Source organism: Mirounga angustirostris, unplaced genomic scaffold (assembly GCF_029215605.1).
Source record: "Mirounga angustirostris isolate CCGP_5_RB_7025 unplaced genomic scaffold, mMirAng1.0.hap1 SCAF_7, whole genome shotgun sequence".
Classification (NCBI taxonomy): Eukaryota; Metazoa; Chordata; class Mammalia; order Carnivora; family Phocidae; genus Mirounga; species Mirounga angustirostris.
Window position 1 is genome coordinate 151,809,126 of NW_026991715.1, and position 17,175 is coordinate 151,826,300.

Here is a 17,175-nt window from a genome sequence, read left to right on the forward strand (position 1 = left end):
CCAGGGTGCATGCACGCTGACTGAGGATGGGCTTGGGGTCGGCCGGGGCGGCCGGGGTGGCCGGTGGCGGCCCCGCGCTCTCGGGGCGCCCCGTGCAAGGACCGGTAGGCGCTCCCACAGACCTCGCAGAGGCAGGGGCGTCGGGGACTGTCTGGGGAGCAGCAGCTCCAGGCTGGATGCTGATGGGACTCCACTCGGGTTCTGTGTGCAGGGCAATGCATTTCCCAAAGCACAGCGGGCTTTTCCAACCTCCTGAAGGCCACACTGGCCAAGTCATCGTGACCCACCAGGTAAACTGGGGGCCCTTGTGTAGTTCTCACAGTTGGCTCCCTCGGGAGGGGCCCCTGTGTTCCAACCGTTCCCTCCTCCTCACCACCTCCACCACCCGTGCTCCTGAGCACACTCCCTCATCCGCGGCCTTAGGAATGCAGACTCCTGGAGCCCCTCCTGAGTCTTATCTGGCAGGTTGAGGGCAGCCCTGCGTTCCCGTGTTTGAGCGTCCCAGCAGGTGGCTCCCCCAGAGGGAGTCCGAGGATGTCACCTCACCCCCCACGTCTGTTACGGAAGATGCCCAGGACTGGGGCCGTGACACTGGTCTCGGGTCAGACACCCAGAGAGGCTGGGACAAACACAGATGGCAAGGTTCTGAACAGGGTCCCACGGACAATGTTGTGACGCAATGTAGTGTATTTTCAGGAGAGAATTGGTGCTAATCATTTGATAAATACCTTGGGTACTTTGTTCATTCATGGATGGTCTTAACACATGGTTTAAAAATTTCAGCTATACTTAACTGCATTTTATGAGGGAGATTATATTCCCTAGCAGTATTTGCAAATTTGGAAATTCACAAAGGTCTTAGAATATACCTGGCATGAATATAGAGTGTGTTGCCTCTGAGAAGCCATTGTCTGGGGACAGACCAAAGAGACAGGGCTTAAACTGAAAACAGAGCTATTATTATAAATCGTCAAATGGTATTATTATAAATAAGAGAGTAAGAGCTTGGGGCGCCTGGGTGGCTCAGTTGGTTTAGCGATTGCCTTCAGCTCAGGTCATGATCCTGGAGTCCTGGGATCGAGTCCCACATCGGGCTCCCTGCTCAGCAGGGAGTCTGCTTCTCCCTCTGCCGCTCTCTCTCTCTCTCTCTCTCTCTCATTCTCTCTCTCAAATAAATAAATAAAATCTTAAAAAAAAAAGAGAGAGAGTAAGAGCTTCTGGAGGGTACTTATTACACGGCATAGCAACAGAGAAGGTGTGCATGCCATCTCATCAGGATGTGTGGAAGGGCTGGGAGGCTGGCTGAGTCTTGGCTTGGACGGGGTGAGGCCTCCATGTGCGTCTCAGCAAGGACGTCCCTTCTGTGGCCAGAAAACAGAGCAGGGCTGGGACACAGGACGGTACTGGGGACGGCCGCCGGTTCCACCCATCACTGGACTTACAGGACGGTACTGGGGACGGCCGCCGGTTCCACCCATCACTGGACTTACCACGACAGCACGTTTTCCAAGGTCACATCGAAGCAGGGTTTCATGATAACCGGGTGGACAGTGGGAGCAAATGCTGCTGCATGCGTGACCGGAGCGAGCCGTCAATGTCGGGGAAGCACAGATGTTCGTAGCAATGGGCGAGAGAAAGACGTGGGTGACGCCCCTCCGGAGCATCTCGGCGAGCTGGCGTCCTCTGTCCCTATGGCTCCTGCAGCGCTGGGGCCTCCGCTCTGAGGCCTTGCGCGAAGCCCAAGGCCACCCACAGACGCGGGAGCGCGCGGCCGCCCTCCGACGGAGCTGTGCAAACGCCGCCCGTCTTTCAGCTGTCGATTGCAGAGATGCGTGGCTTTTTCCATCATCATATTGGGTATAATTTTCGCCCTAGGAAGTGGAAAACGCTCCTTCACGCAATCAAAGGGTAGTTCTGTCGTCCTCAAGCCTCCATTAGGCTTCCCATTAAAAATGAATGCTGCTAATAACTTCATTTATATGCATTAGTATTTTGGGGGAAAAAATACCTTCACTGAATTTGCCTTGAAACTCAGAATGCTATCAGGAAGCACCATGACAAGCCCTAATATCATGGTATTTTCCTGATTTATCTTTCTTTCCCGACTGTAATATGTCGCTATTATATGACGAAAGCATCGCCTTAGCAAAAGTACACTTTTTTTTTCCCTAAGTTGAGCTCGTCTGTTTCTTTTAGTTTCAAGCTTAAACTAACGGGCATTTTTATGTCTACATTACAATGCACACGGCACTGTAACAGCTCCTTCTTTTCCTGAGTTATTTATTTAATGCGGAGATAATCGAATTTAGAATTAGTTGGATGAGCGTTATTGGTTGATACAGTTCTGGTATCGTATTTTCCTTCCTATTAAGTATATCAGGGCAGCAATGTACATAAACAAAGTGCAGGCTCCTGACGCATATATTTGCCAATGGTAATAACCACGTGCCACCTTTTGCCCATCATATAATGCCCCTAAAGGCATTGCGGGTTAACGGTGATTTAATCCCCTTATGCATGCATAATGTGACAAGCTTTGCATAAATAATAATAAATAATTGGTATGTATAAATAATTTATCGTTTATTTTTGCAGTAGAAGTAGAATTCTTAGGCATATTTTAAACAAAGGAAACTGCAAACATGATCTCAATCAAAAAGGGGGTTAGGTCTTCCTCAAACACAACTTCCAAAGCTCATGTGAATTCTGTGTATGCTTGGGACTACTTTTGGGAGAGTTTATGATACCACCAAAGACTCTGAAGCATGACATAATACATAAAATGCTACAAAAATAAATTCTAAATTAGAGACTATTTTTCAAAATAAGCTTAGCAATATCTATTATTAAAAATTATTGGGCTCCTGGGTGGCTCAGTCGGTTAAGCGACTGCCTTCGGCTCAGGTCGTGATCCTGGAGTCCCGGGATCGCGTCCCGCATCGGGCTCCCTGCTCGGCGGGGAGTCTGCTTCTCCCTCTGACCCTCCCCCCTCTCATGTGCTCTCTCTCTCTCATTCTCTCTGTCTCAAATAAATAAATAAAATCTTAAAAAAAAAAAAAAAATTTTCCCTGAGCATGCATCCAGTCCAAACCTTCACAGGTAAACACATTGTTTGATATGAAAATTTTCTATTTCATTCAGTAAATATTTCAGATTAAATTTGGGCATCTAAATATAAGTATACGCCAAACACTGAGGGAAAAACGGCAACAGAATTGAGAACTGATCACCTGTCAACTTGGGAGACTAGATGGAGTAAATGGAAGGTTGAATTATCACACAGATAACAGTTTCAACGGCTAAATTCCCCGCATCCAGATACCTGCTCCCCTCCCGCGGGGCCTCAGTACCAGGGCGGTCAGTCCTCCCTGTGCCCCACCCCCCCAGGATAGCAGAGCCCAAACCCCAGCCCTGTGGACAGAGACCTCGGTATTTCCCTACCTGATCTGACAATCTCTTTTGGCCTCTCAGCCCAAAGCAGTTATGTGTGCATTTAATTAATAAACATGTATTTTGGCCCCAGGCTGACTTGGTGGATCCTGACTCCGCCCTTGATTAGCCTAATGATTCTGGAAGAACTTACTTTGAGTGCGAATCACACCTTCTCATCAGTAAAATGGGACACTGTCTTCCTTGTAGAAACTGCATGGCATTAATTGAACGCTGCGAGCCACCTGCCCAAGCTCTGCTGGGTGCCCCACACCCTTAGCCGGCCCTGTCCCCCAGATCCTGTCTTTGGCGGCTGGGCTCTGCTCTGCGTCTCCTGGTCTCCACACCCCCTGCCCGCGGACAGTCTCCTCTCGTGGAGCTGCTTCTTCCACTCCTGTGCCCTTCTCCTCCGTGCTTCTGGGAGCTCTGCCCTCCCATCTGAAGCGTGGGGTCTCTCTCACCAACATGGCATCTTCTTGACCTTTCTTCTTACATTTGCATGTTTAAAACAGTTCTACCAATTTGGTCAGGTAAAGAAAATAATTTCGCTTTTGAGTATTAAAAAAAAAAAAAAAAAAGAGGAACAGGAACAAAGTAATAGCAATTGTAAGTACTTAAAACTTCCTCCTGTCCCACCTCCTGAAGGCAGGTGTCAATGAGCCTTCCCCTGGACTCCTCCAAGTCCCACAGCTGAGCGTGGCGATGCCCAGGAGGGCGATGGTGAGTCCGGGTGGGCAGAGGCCCAGGGCAGGGCCAGCTTGCCGAGCCCATGGAGTGCAGAGAAGGAGGGAAGGGCACAGGCATGGGGCAGGGTCATCTGAAGGGGTCACGTGGGGAGCATGGCCTCTGCACGAGCAGGTGGGACTTGCCTGGAAAAGGTTTCCTGGAAATCTCTCCTAATGTTGCAGTTCAACCCTGTGTGCCCAACACATCTCCACTGATCACCTTCGGAGAAAAGACACTTTGGGGTGTCTGTAAGGGCCTAGAAATGTGAAACTGGGTCTGCAACTCTGATCCCAGCCCTGACTCCCCTGAGAACCTAAACAGAGGCAGATAGAGGATGTGCGACCAGGTCAACCCGACACTCCCCAGACCCTGAATGCAGATGGAGGACAGAGCAAACCCACGGGTGTGACCACGGGGAGGCCAGTGGGGACTGAGTGGGGAGAGACAGCCAGGGATGGAATCTCAAAGGCCCATTCACACAAGCTCAGCAGGGCTTCTGAGTGAAAGAGCTGTTTTCCTCCAGTGTGTGTTGTGGATTGAACTGTGCCCCCCAGAAAGGTCAGTTGAAATCCTACCCCCAGTGCCTCGGACCTACTTGGAAATAGGTCTTTGTACAGGTAATCACGTTCAGTTCCACACTGGATCCTTTGGACCCCAGTGCAGTGGCTGGCTTGCTATAAGATGAGGAATTTGGACCCAGAGACACGGAGGAGAACACCATGGGAAGGTGAGCATACCCAGGGCGGCTGACAGCAGCCTCACGGGGAGGGAGGCAGAGGTGGGGTGATGCCGTCCCAAGCCAGAGTCCCACAGCGAGCCACCACTGTGATCTCGGACTTCTGGCCTCCAGACTTCAAGACAACAAGTTTCCAAGGTTTTGAGCCTCCGGTTTGAGGTGATGGACCGTGGCCGCCCTGGGAAGCAGGTCTCATGCATATCTGGGAACAGAAAGGCCAGTGACACGACAGCCCCCCTCAGCTCCTGGCTCACTGTAGTCCTGATTTTCGCTCACAGCTCCAGAGGCTGCTCTCTCCTGAGCTGTGCATGTGGGTTTAAATACCCGGTCGCTGGGTTACGGAACCTTGATCTTTCCTTGCAATGGCGGGGATTGTTGGCTGATCGCATGTTGCCCAGTGTGCTTCTCACCGTTTCTGGGATGGAGATGCTCCTTGCAACCAACACTATTTGTTTCCTTTATTAGGCTCAGTTGCCCCGAGGAGGGAAGAACATTGGATAAAACTTCAGGAGCACGTGTTCCACGGGAACCAGATTAAACTTCTCATCAAAGTTGAATTTTCCTGTAATGGCTGTCCAAGAGAGGACAGCATGATGGGTTTGCCAGAAGATGGGGCCACGCACAGTGACTGCTTTTCAATAAGGCGACAACCCTCGCGGCCGGTGACAAGCGTGTCTATTGGTCTCCCTCTCCGGGAAGTCTCCTTGTGCGGACACTTAAAGGACCCAATCCAATCACTGATGCCATTCCTGACCCCCACTCAAGAAATTAGAGCCCCTTAGAGAAAGCATTCTTGACCGATCAGGGCTGCTCCTTCAGCTTGGGTGCGACATGATATTTCTTTTGGCAGGGGTCACTGGCGCGTATCACCCATCATCACTAACTTATTAGATCTTGAGGCAATTAGCTAAAAACAAACAGAGGAGACAAGCCTGGTATTGAAACATAGAAACCAGAAGAAAATAGCCCATGGCGGTCCATTATTCCAGAGCTGCTTCAGAGGCCGGGGATGGGCTTCATGGCGAAGAAAGGAATGTATTGTTTCCACGCAATATCTATACAGTAGAAGAGCTTACTGCATTATTTTCCTACTGATTTGGGTTACATTCGAACTTGCCTTAAAATAATAGGTTGGTGGAGAGCGCTTTTCAGTTTCCATCTAAACCCAGCCTAGTATGATTACAAGGATTAAAAATCCAATTAGACTCTCCCTTAACATGAGAAATCAGACGAGGAATTTTGAGAGATGTATTGAAAACCACTTCTTAATATGATTGAGTGTGATAACCCACACTAAACAGAAAACCGATCTCCTAGGGACAGCCTGAATCTTCAGGACAAATTGACTTTCGCCATCTTCAGTATAAATGTGTGTTCCTTGCTATTAATTGTATTGATTAAGGACAGTAGACGTGTTTAAATGAATATCCATGGGAACGCAGTGATTTGTTCTTTATAGCGGAAAGCTTCCTCATGTCAGTGGGTTCTCCCTGCTCTTAGCAAGTACGTGTCATGGTTAGATTTTGAGGCTTTTGAAAATATTATATGTAACAGCATACTAATGACCTTAAAAGCAAAGGTAATAATTTGCTGTATGCCCCATATGGATTACTTGGTTAAGTGCTGCGGACATGGTAAATATTGCCTTATCTAATGTGATTTTCCTTTAGTCACATGTGGTAAATATTACTAATTTTGTGAGGCAAGAGAGTCCTTGATTTTTATCACTGAAAGAAAACTAAATGGAAAGATTTGGAATAATGATGTTAGTCATAAATCTCAGGCTAACCTACGCCCTCCCTCTTTTTTTTATCCCTCTGCTATTTAATGCACAATTTGATTTACACAGATATATATTGTGCAATTGCTTTTTTATGTCAATCGTCTTTTTCAGTCAGAATAAAGTGCTTAGTTACTTGACCAGCATGGAGCAGTGTTGTGTAGACTGAACGTTTTAAGACCATCCATGCGTGTGATCGTGATTCTTGAAAACACTCTTATTTTTAGAATGGGATATGTGACATTCACCTGGCAAATAAAATCCAAATGCATATTTTCATTCAAAAAAATGAAAGCGTGCTTTCCACGAGGACGGACCAGCGAGGTACTTCAGACCCTCACCTCTCCTTCATGCTCTGCGATGTGTTGACGAGGCTGTAGTCCTCGGCTAGCTGTTGGGTGCACTCTCTGGAGAAACAGTGATCTTTTGTGAGCGTCTTGCTTCCTCCTTCCTGAATTAGGCTTCCACTGTCCTCACAGTCTTTATATTGTCTAATGGGGTCTTTATGCGAATTACCGAGCCGGGTTAGAAGACTACCGCCGGTTCCGTGGGCTGCTGTGTGGAATGCTCCGATTTGGCGAAATTCTTTCCCACAAGAGGTTTCAATTTGTTTGCCTGCCCTCTTGGTATCTGATTTCCGGACACGATGTGCTGATTTATCCCCAGTGCCAGGTCAGCAGCCACAAAGCCTTCACTCAGAAGATTAGACACCATTCCTTCAGATCAGATGTGCTGCTGATTGTAGGTCTGGCAGGGTGTCGGATAACGGGTAACAGCCATTAGAGAAGGCTGCCATGACTCAGGCATCTCTCTTAAGAAGAAACAAGCTCTCCTTTCTATCTTCCCAAGAGAAGGGCAGCTGTGGCCCAGTGCTCTGCTCCAAGCACCCAACCCTGCAGTGTTTCTCATCACTGCGTCCATAATCAGGTTTGACAAAAAGAGAAGGGACGTCTGAAGACTGGACTTTATGACAGGTAGGGGCCCAAGCCATGCCATTCTGCTTTGTTTTCAAAAGATCGCCATTATTTCTAAGGATGAGCATTTCCTTTTCCTGCAGTCAGTCTTAGGTTTCAGTGGATGGTGTAGGTAGGTATTTAGAAAGTAAAATATGTTTTTGCTTTTTCATATACGAGCAAGACATGTTTCATAAACATATACATTCTCTGGAAGGAACACGTCCAAGGCATAGAGACATGGGATTTTGTTCTTGTTTTTGTTTTTTTTCCAGCTAGTGAAATGCTGCTAATTAATCCGTTCACCTACCTCAGTTTTATGGGTAAGAAAGTAGGACCGAGGTAGGTGAGAGGAATTTTCCAGGTCACAGAGTGAGCCCATGGCAGAACCAGGATGTAGACGAGGGTTTCCTGATTTGTCTTCCATGCCCTTTAATGACACCTGTTACACCAAAACTTGAATCTCTCTCTACTTGATTTTGTAGATGAGAGTGAAGTCAAATGTAAAGGCTCTGAGTGTCCTTATTTGAATAATCAAATGGCTCACAAAGTGGCAGGAGAGAGCTGAGGTTGCAGGAATGTGTGTCCTAAATGTCTAGGTCATGGAGTTGAGCTTTGAAGAACCCAATGGGCCAGCCATTCATGGTGTTCCTTGCTGGCTGCACAAATACCACCTCCCACACAGATACCGTCCCCTGGATGCACGTGAGTTTCCCTTTTCCTGTCAGGATTGTTCCTCGGTTCATTCCCCACCAAAAACGTTGTTTCAAGGACAGAAAGGAAAAAGGAGCTTAGTTGGGTAGCCATTGCCCTGAAGATGGTTGATAAAGCCATAAAAAATCATTTGTGTTGCCCTCGGAGTGTGAATGGGTGTGAACACATAGGAAACACTCCCATCCTGCCCACCTCTGTCAAGTTCACCTCCTTCCAAAGCCTACTGGCCTTGGAGGGGTCTTTGGTCCAACCCCCACTCTTGGTGGTGAGATGCAAAGACTGAAACGGGGTCCCCAGCAGCCCGTTGGGTCTCCCAACGGGAACGACCAGCCTCCTTGGGTCTCCCAGATTCCAGGCTGATGGCACTCCCCTCCTCTACAAGGCTATGAGCTTCTGCTATTGCTCCCATGTGCTGAAAATACTTCCAGACGCAGTCTTTAAGAGGAACAACAAGCAAACAAAACCTGAAAATAAAATGCCTTTCATCGTCTCCCAGAGACACAGTGTTCCTTGGGGTAGCTCTTCCCACTAATTGGCCATTCACACCACACTCTTGCTCAAGATGGGTTTCTAGGGTGGGTAGAGAAGGCTAGCAAGTACCTCACTGTCACAGACTTTTGGCTCTAAAACTAGAGGAATGAGACTAAAAGAATATTTTCTTTTCATGTGTGCATCTGCCTAACACTGTGCAGAGCACACGTGGATCTGGGTGAGGAAGACCCCAGCTACACTTGAGCAAACACTGTCCTGCTTTATTCGGAAGTTCTGAATTCCACCCCAGGAACCCACCTGATGTTTCAGGTCCTGCTTTTCAAGGGGAGTGAATGAAAGTCAAGAGCAGAAGAGTTTATCCAAGATCTAGGAGTGTTGGATTTAACTCTGAGCTCTGTGAGGAAAGCACACCTTATAGGAGGGAGAGCCCCACTCCACCCAGCAGCTGGACACGTGCATCCAGTTAGTCATGGGGAGACCCTCCACATGGCAAGCAATGCTGGCTTTATTGTATCCAGTGCTTTGCCTTTTATTAAAATCATATATTTAATTGCACATCCATGCAGACCTTTGACATTGACTATATTTTCTTTGAATCAAAAGTCAGGGAGAGTGGACAGCTTGGAGAATTGCTCCTGGGTCCTCTTACAAAGCCTGTGCCTTTGTGTTGGTCTGGAGAAATGTCAGCCCCCATCTTCTCTCTCTAGGCAGGCCCTCTCAAGTCTAAGTGGAATATTAGTGGTTTGCAAAGATAGTAAGTTGTTTAGCAAAGGAACTAAATGGTGTTTAACATTAATATGGGGTTTTTTAAAGCTGCACACCATTTGGAGACTTTCACATCTAAATGGAAATTATTATTTCTTTAATTTGACACTAGATAGAAATAAATCCTATGTTTTTGATGCCTCTCAAAAAGTCAGTGTTGTTTATGTATATATACATACGCAGTGTGAATGGACTCAACTGTTACTTAAATGAGGGCTTAAAATCTTGAGCGTTTAATACATCCTGATTTGTACCTGCAGCTAATTGTTTTCCAGAGTTCGGATTCCATCATTGTTCCTAGTTTGGTTCTTCTCTCACTTCTGCTGGCTTTCTTCTGTTTCTTAACCATTTATTCATAAAGGAGCTACTCCACCTTGGGCACCAAGGTATGTCAGAGATAAAATGCTGGAAAGACAGATGGACTCCCATGGGTTCCTCAGCTGCATGAACATGGATGACTCAACACATTTCCACCCATTATTTCCAGGATATAGGGCTTCTTCCAAGTGAAGGAGGAACACCCCTGTTTTAGCACATGTGAGGAAGTGATCAAGGTGAGAGGAAGGGACATTTTCCAAGCCTGCTTCCAGTGGTCCCATAGCCAGGAATGAGAGGAAGCCCCTTGCAGCCCCTGTCCCCAGCAGAGAAGTGGGGGAGGAGCCGGGGGTGGGGCAACCTTGTCTCTACAGGAAATCTGACCACAGAAGGGAGGGAAAGTGCAGCGGGCAGCCTCTGGGCCTCTCCCAGCCATCCCTGGGAGTGCACACTATTACTTAGGACACCTGTTATGGCATCTTGTCCCTTCTGCTTCAGTTTAGTGAACCCTATCAAACCCCTTCAGCCAAACCCCACGGGGGACCCCATGCTCCACAACAGGTCCCTTCCCTCCTCACCTCAATCTTACCAACAGACCCACCACATCCCGCATTCATGTCCTGCACCCAGGGCCCTACCAGTTTCTAAGCTTCACACACTGTCTGTCCCCTTATATCTCTTTCCAATATAAAGGTTCTTCATAGAATATGGTATATCTCTCCATTTATTTAGTTTTCAGTACAGATCTCACATATAATGTGCTACATCTATCCCCAAAGTTGCATTTTTTATGCTATTATAAGTAGTATTTTGTCATTTCAATTTCAAGTTCCTCATTGCTAATTCTCTAAGTTCCACCACCAGCTTCTTTCTGGAGTGGGATGTCAAGCCAACGCCCTTCACATTCTGGTGCAATTGCCTTTTTGCTGCCCAAGAGAGGGTCGGCCCTGATCCAGCCACACTGACCCCAGAGCCTCACTTCCAGCTGGAGAGACAAGCCCAGGGCTGTCTAGAAGGTGGGATGACAGCAGCTACCAGAGAACAGCAATAGCCACTGCTCTGACAACAGCAGGGCAGCTTGCTTATTTTCCTTCCCTGGCAAGTCCCAAGAAGGGTCTGTGTAAAAGGACACAAATCTGAATCACTTCAGGCTTGCCATTTATAACCAGTGATTAGCCTCACATGTGAGTCAACTTAAACATTCATTTATATATATATATATATATATATATATATATATATATATATATATATATATATATATAATTTAAAATAGTTACCACTCTGCGCTCCCCATATCCCTCAGTATTCGCAAGTCTTCACAGAGTTTGGCTCATGCCCTTTTATTAAGTAATAATTCTCAAAAATACCTGTTACATAGGTTTCAACTCTGGACTATCTTCCATGTTTCTGTGTTCCAATCAACTTGAGAAAGCAAGTAGTTTGGGGGCAGTTCAGGAAAGCAAGCCCCACGTCAAAACAGGCAGCTCAGCAAGACAAGGATGACAACATGCCAGCTCACAAGATGAGGGAAAGGGAGCAGGCCCTCCCAGAGGTGAAGGAGTGAGTGAGGAGTGAGTGAGGAGTGTCCTGAAACCAACTGCTCGTGTCTGGGTCCACTCCTGTGTAACAAAAGGGTCAATTCTAACACCAAAGTAGAGCAGAGAAAGGAAATAATAAGCATATGACAAAAACCAATAAAATAGAAAACAGAAAATCAATAAAGAAAGTCATTTAAAGCAAAGGTTGATTCCTTGTGATGATCAATGAAATTGGCAAATCTCAAGCTAGACTAAATAGGAAAATGAGAGAGAAGACACAAATTACTGATATCATGAATGACAGATATAACAGGATTTTTTTTTTAAAGATTTTATTTATTTATTTGAGACAGAGAGAATGAGAGAGAGAGAGAACATGAGAGGGGGGAGGGTCAGAGGCAGAAGCAGGCTCCCTGCCGAGCCGGGAGCCCAATGCGGGACTCGATCCAGGGACTCCAGGATCATGACCTGAGCCGAAGGCAGTCGCTTAACCAACTGAACCACCCAGGCGCCCAATATAACAGGATATTATAAATGACTATATGTCAATGAACTTAAGGACTTACATGAAATGAACATATTTTGTGAAAAATACAAAATATTGTAAGATCCAAAATAACAAAGCTCACTCAAGAAGAAATTGACAACCTGAATAGCCCTGTATCTTTTAAGGAAATTAAACCTGTGTTAAAAACTCTTCCCACAAAAAAAGTCAAGTCCATATGGCTTTACTGGTGAATTACAGAAAATGTTAATGAAAGAAATAATACCTATTCTACACAACTCTTCCAGCATGAAGCCAACATTACCTTGATTCTATAACCAGGCAAAAATATGAGAGGAAATAAAACTAGTCTGATAACTTTCAGGAAATTAGATGTAAATATTTTGAACAGAATTTTATTAAATCAAGTCAAAAACATATAAAATGTTAAAACATCATGACTAATTAGGGATTCAAGGTTGATTTTTATTTGAGAATTAATCAATGTAATTAATATACTTTTTAAAATACAGAGTTACCTCAATAGATGTTGAAAGAAAATGTAACATATTCTTATTGTAAACCTTTTAGCAAAACAGGCATAGAAGGAAACTTCCTCAACCTAATGATGCGAGTCTATAAAACATACAGCTAACTGCATATTTAATGGAGGAAAAAAACCTGAATATTTTCTATATGACAGGAAAATGGTAAGTATTCCACTCTCGTGTCTTATATTAAACATTATTCTGGAGGACCCAGCAGTGACATGATGATAAAATGAAATATAAAAACATGTGAACTGGGGAGAAAAAAGAAAGCAAAAATACTTTCACTTACAAATCTGATCATTTATGCTGAAAATTCTAAGGAAGGTGCAAGAAGATATTAGGAATAATAAGTGAATTTAGTTTGCAGGATACAGATTAGCAACAAAAAATCAGAAATTGAAAAAAAATATTTACAATAGCATTAAAATATTTTAAAAATGGAGACAAACTTGACAAAAAATGTGTGAAAGACCCATCAACAAAAAACTAGGAAACATGACTGAGGAAACTGAAAGGTCTAAATAAATGGAGAGATATACCATGCTCATGGATCAGAAGATTCAATATTGTCAAGATGATAATTCCTCCCAAATTCATCATTATATTCAGCACAGATCCAGCCAAAAGTCCTAGCAGATTTTTTTTTTTTGTCAAAATAAACAATTTGATTCTAAAACTATATGGAAATGCAAAAGACCTAAAATAGCCAAAACAATATTGAACAAGAACAAATTTAGAGGATTTATGCTACCTTAAATCCAAATTTATTATAAATTTATAATCAAGATAGTGTTGGATTTGCATAAAGATAAAAGGATGGATGAATGAAAAAAAAGCAGAGAATCCTGAAATGGATTCATACATATGTGGTGAACTGATTTTCAACCAAGGCACTAGACATTTCAATAGGGAGAAGGTAATCTTCTTGACAAATGGTGCAGAAGGGTAGCTTCCACTTTACCTCACACCACAGTCCAATCCAAATCTGGACTTCTAATCACAAAACTGAAATCTAGAGTGGAACAAAGACAGGGACCATAGAATTTCATACCCATCCAAGTTATTATGAGTAAAGAGAAAAAGGACATTTTGTGATATGTGGTTTTAGAAACCTATATGAAATTTAGGGGGAAAAAATAGGTAAGAAAATTCTTAATTCCAATTAAAAATTGAATCAGTAAAAGTGTCTCTGTAGAGAAAAATGAAGTATCCAGGACAAGATTGTATGAGTTAAAACCACATAACTTGTTGATTATTTAATTATATGTTGATAATGTGGTCCTGAACTATAATGTAATTATTAAGAAATCAATCTATAAATAGATCAAAATGCAGAAACAAAAAGTACTTGCTATAGCATTCCAATTCACTTAAATGCACACAAACTGAGAAGAAAAGGAGAAGTTGGTCCAAAAGAGCTCTGGAAGCTGGAGGGAGAGAGGAAGGGGTGAAGGTATTGTATCATGTTAGTGCTGAGAAGGAATGCAGGCAAAAATGTCCCATTAAACAATAGAAAGATAACACATAGAGAGTATCACAGAATGGAATTTCTAAATTACTGGCAGGAGGAGGTGGTGGTATTTTATGGCATTAAATATCATGATCTGTAAACAAGTCAGTTAGGGACTTCATGTGTTCAGCAACATGGTAGCAAAATATAAAAGGCAAAATCTCTTACAAATGTCGTCCAAGGAGAGGCTGGTAAGCTATAATTGTATTGGGAAACTACTACATCTCTTTATATTTTTGACAAATAATTCAATAATAATCACAAGGACAACTACAACCACATACTCACACTCACGCACATTTAATTTTGAAAAACGGTGAAAACGCTTGATCCAACAGGGGTTAATACATTAAAAAGTCTACATTCCACAGATCCTATATTTTATTTGACTTACACCCAAATACTAATCATATAGGGCATCTTAACAATTTCCACAAGTACAAAGTACAGACTGCATTCTTCTATCAGAATGCAATAAATCTAGAATCAACAGTTTAAAAAAGGGTCAAACCTATGCATCTGGGTAGTGGAGAGGCCTTCTCTACTTGCCTCTTGAACCAAATAAAACTGAAATCTGAGATTAAAAATTAGTTAGAGGGCGCCTGGGTGGCTCAGTCGGTTAAGCGTCTGCCTTCGGCTCAGGTCATGATCCCAGGGTCCTGGGATCAAGTCCTACATCGGGCTCCCTGCTCAGTGGGGAGCCTGCTTCTCCCTCTCCTCCCCGCTCAGTGTTCTCACTCGCTATCTCTGTCTCTGGCTCTCAAATAAATAAATAAAATCTTTAAAAAAAAATTAGTTAGAAATGAATAAAAATCAGAAAATTTCACTTTAAAAATTTAGAGAATATAGCTAAAGCCATCCTCAGAGCAACAATTATAACCTCAAACGTTTTCACTCTTCAGTAAGCACATAACATACACAGTTGCAATATATACCCTTAAGTCTAAGAAAAACAGCAAGACATAAAGTTCATACTTGCCAATTTATCACCTTATTTAAAAAATTAAAAACAACCAAAAGCCATGGGAAATAAAGAAATATGATACAGTAAAATCTTACCAGTGACCATACATAAGTAACGGTATCGTCCTGTGCCAAATCTTTTTTTTTCTCTGAAAATTCTATAGTTGTTATGTTTTATACAATATACTTAAAGGAAATTCAAAATATCTAGGCTTCTACCTGTGAATTACAACATGCAGGCTACTTGCCATTTAAAATTTTTAAAACAAAGATGTCAAGTCACGAGGTTGTTCAATTAAATTCTTAATGGCACAAAGAGTGAATTTCCCTAGAATTACCAAATGCCCTCTTGGAGGTTTTCATCCCTACCTATTATTATAATGATAGGATGTATGTTTCTGTTAATTTTACTGGTTGTGAGATACTCAAAATTAGTAAACTGCTTGTTATTCTTCTTTAAGTAGATTTTCTGTATATTTCTGGTTTGCTTTTGAACACTTCCTTGCTACTTTTGTTCCGTTACCCCAAACAGAAGATAGCACCTTGTCTCATTCAAGCATGTCCAGTTTGGCTTATGTCGTTCTTTCTCTGTGGACATAACCATGGAGATTTTACAGAATATTCTGATCAGATTTCTAACTCCGCACAGACCGCTCTCCATCCTGTTGTAGTAAAACCTCACTTATGAATCCTTCAGAATCAAAGTCCCTTCCTAAGAGAGGCAAGAGATCCTACCACCAGGCTGCTGATGACATCTCGGATGCTGGCAACTGGAAGCAGGGTTTGGGGACCCTGCCCCCCAGAACCAGGCATCCTTGAGTCAGCCTGAGGATGTTCTGCAGGACCCAAGAGGGACACAGGCAATCTCCCACGAGATGCCTGGCCCTGCAGCAGGCAGGGGCAGGAGGGGCCACCGCTGAGGGCCAGAGGCCTTCCACGGATCCCGGGGCTGGTGGGGCACCCCTGGAAACTTCCCCAGAACCCTGTTTGTAAGCTCGGTCTGGTCAGGGCCCAGGGCTGCAGGTGTAGAAAAAGTGAACTTCTTTCTGAAAGGTCTTAGGAGCCTCCTCCGAGTGGGGACCTTGCAGAGAAAGCATGCTGGGAACAGATCCTAGTGTAGACACCGCCTCCCCTGGGAACAAGGTGGGCTGGGCTGGAGAAAAGCAAATTCCAGAGCAAAATAAGCGGTTTTGTCAATGGGACGGGAGAGTGTTAGTCATAAGGGAGGCATTCCGAGGGCTACCCCACCTGCAGAGGGGCTCTGAGGGCTGAGACTGAAGATAAGGACAGGGTTTCCCACTTTGCTGAGACCTGTGTGCTTCCCCGACTCACCTCTCCATCTGAGAACTTGGGGAGAACGCAGCGGAGGCCCCCAGAGGGCTCGGGAGCACGGGACGCTGCAGGACAATGGCCCTGTTGCCTGTAAAGTGCCACGCAGTGAGTGGGGCGCCCTGGGGTCAGGCCTTCCTTGCCAGCCAGCCCTTCGGGCTGTGAAGGTGGGGGTGCTCCCTCCACGGGGTGATTCTGCACCATGTTGGAGTCAGAGGGTTACCTGTGTGTCCTACTGGGCAGCATCCGCCCACAACCAGGGCAGGCCCACAGGGGCTGAGGTTCCCAGGCAAGGAATGCCCCAGTGCCTACATGTTCCTGTCCTTGTCCCCACCAGCTGGCCATAGAGTCTGATGCCAGCAAACGGGGCAAACGCTGTACCATAGAGGAGGCGGTTCATCCCAAAATGACGGTGGGGCGGGACCAGGGCGGAGTGAGGGGGAGAGGCCCTGAGGCAGTAGGAGGTGGCTGGGGGTTTCCTGCCGGGCAAAGGGGGAGGCACAGGACGAGGTGAGATCAGTCAGCAGCAGAAGCCTCTTCTAGCAGTTTCTTGGAGCTGGAGTCGGCCCAGCTGTGAGAGCAGAGGAAACAGGGAGCAGGGCCTTCGAGGGGGAAGCACCTGTCTTCTGCTCCCTCAGGGTGCTCCTGTCCCCTGGACGCAGCATGCCCCTGGCTTCTTCCCTGCAAATCCACAAGGCCCCGCCATGATTCCTACACTCATCCGAGGGAAATGCACGGGGGGCTTCCTGCACACAGGCCCGAGGCTGCGGGTCCCCGCAAGCCCTTGGCGGGAGCCACCATGCGTCATCGTCATCGGAGGGCGTGGTCCCACTGAGAGCCCACATGCCCAGATACCCAAGGGTCCACAGCAGCATGGCACAGGGATG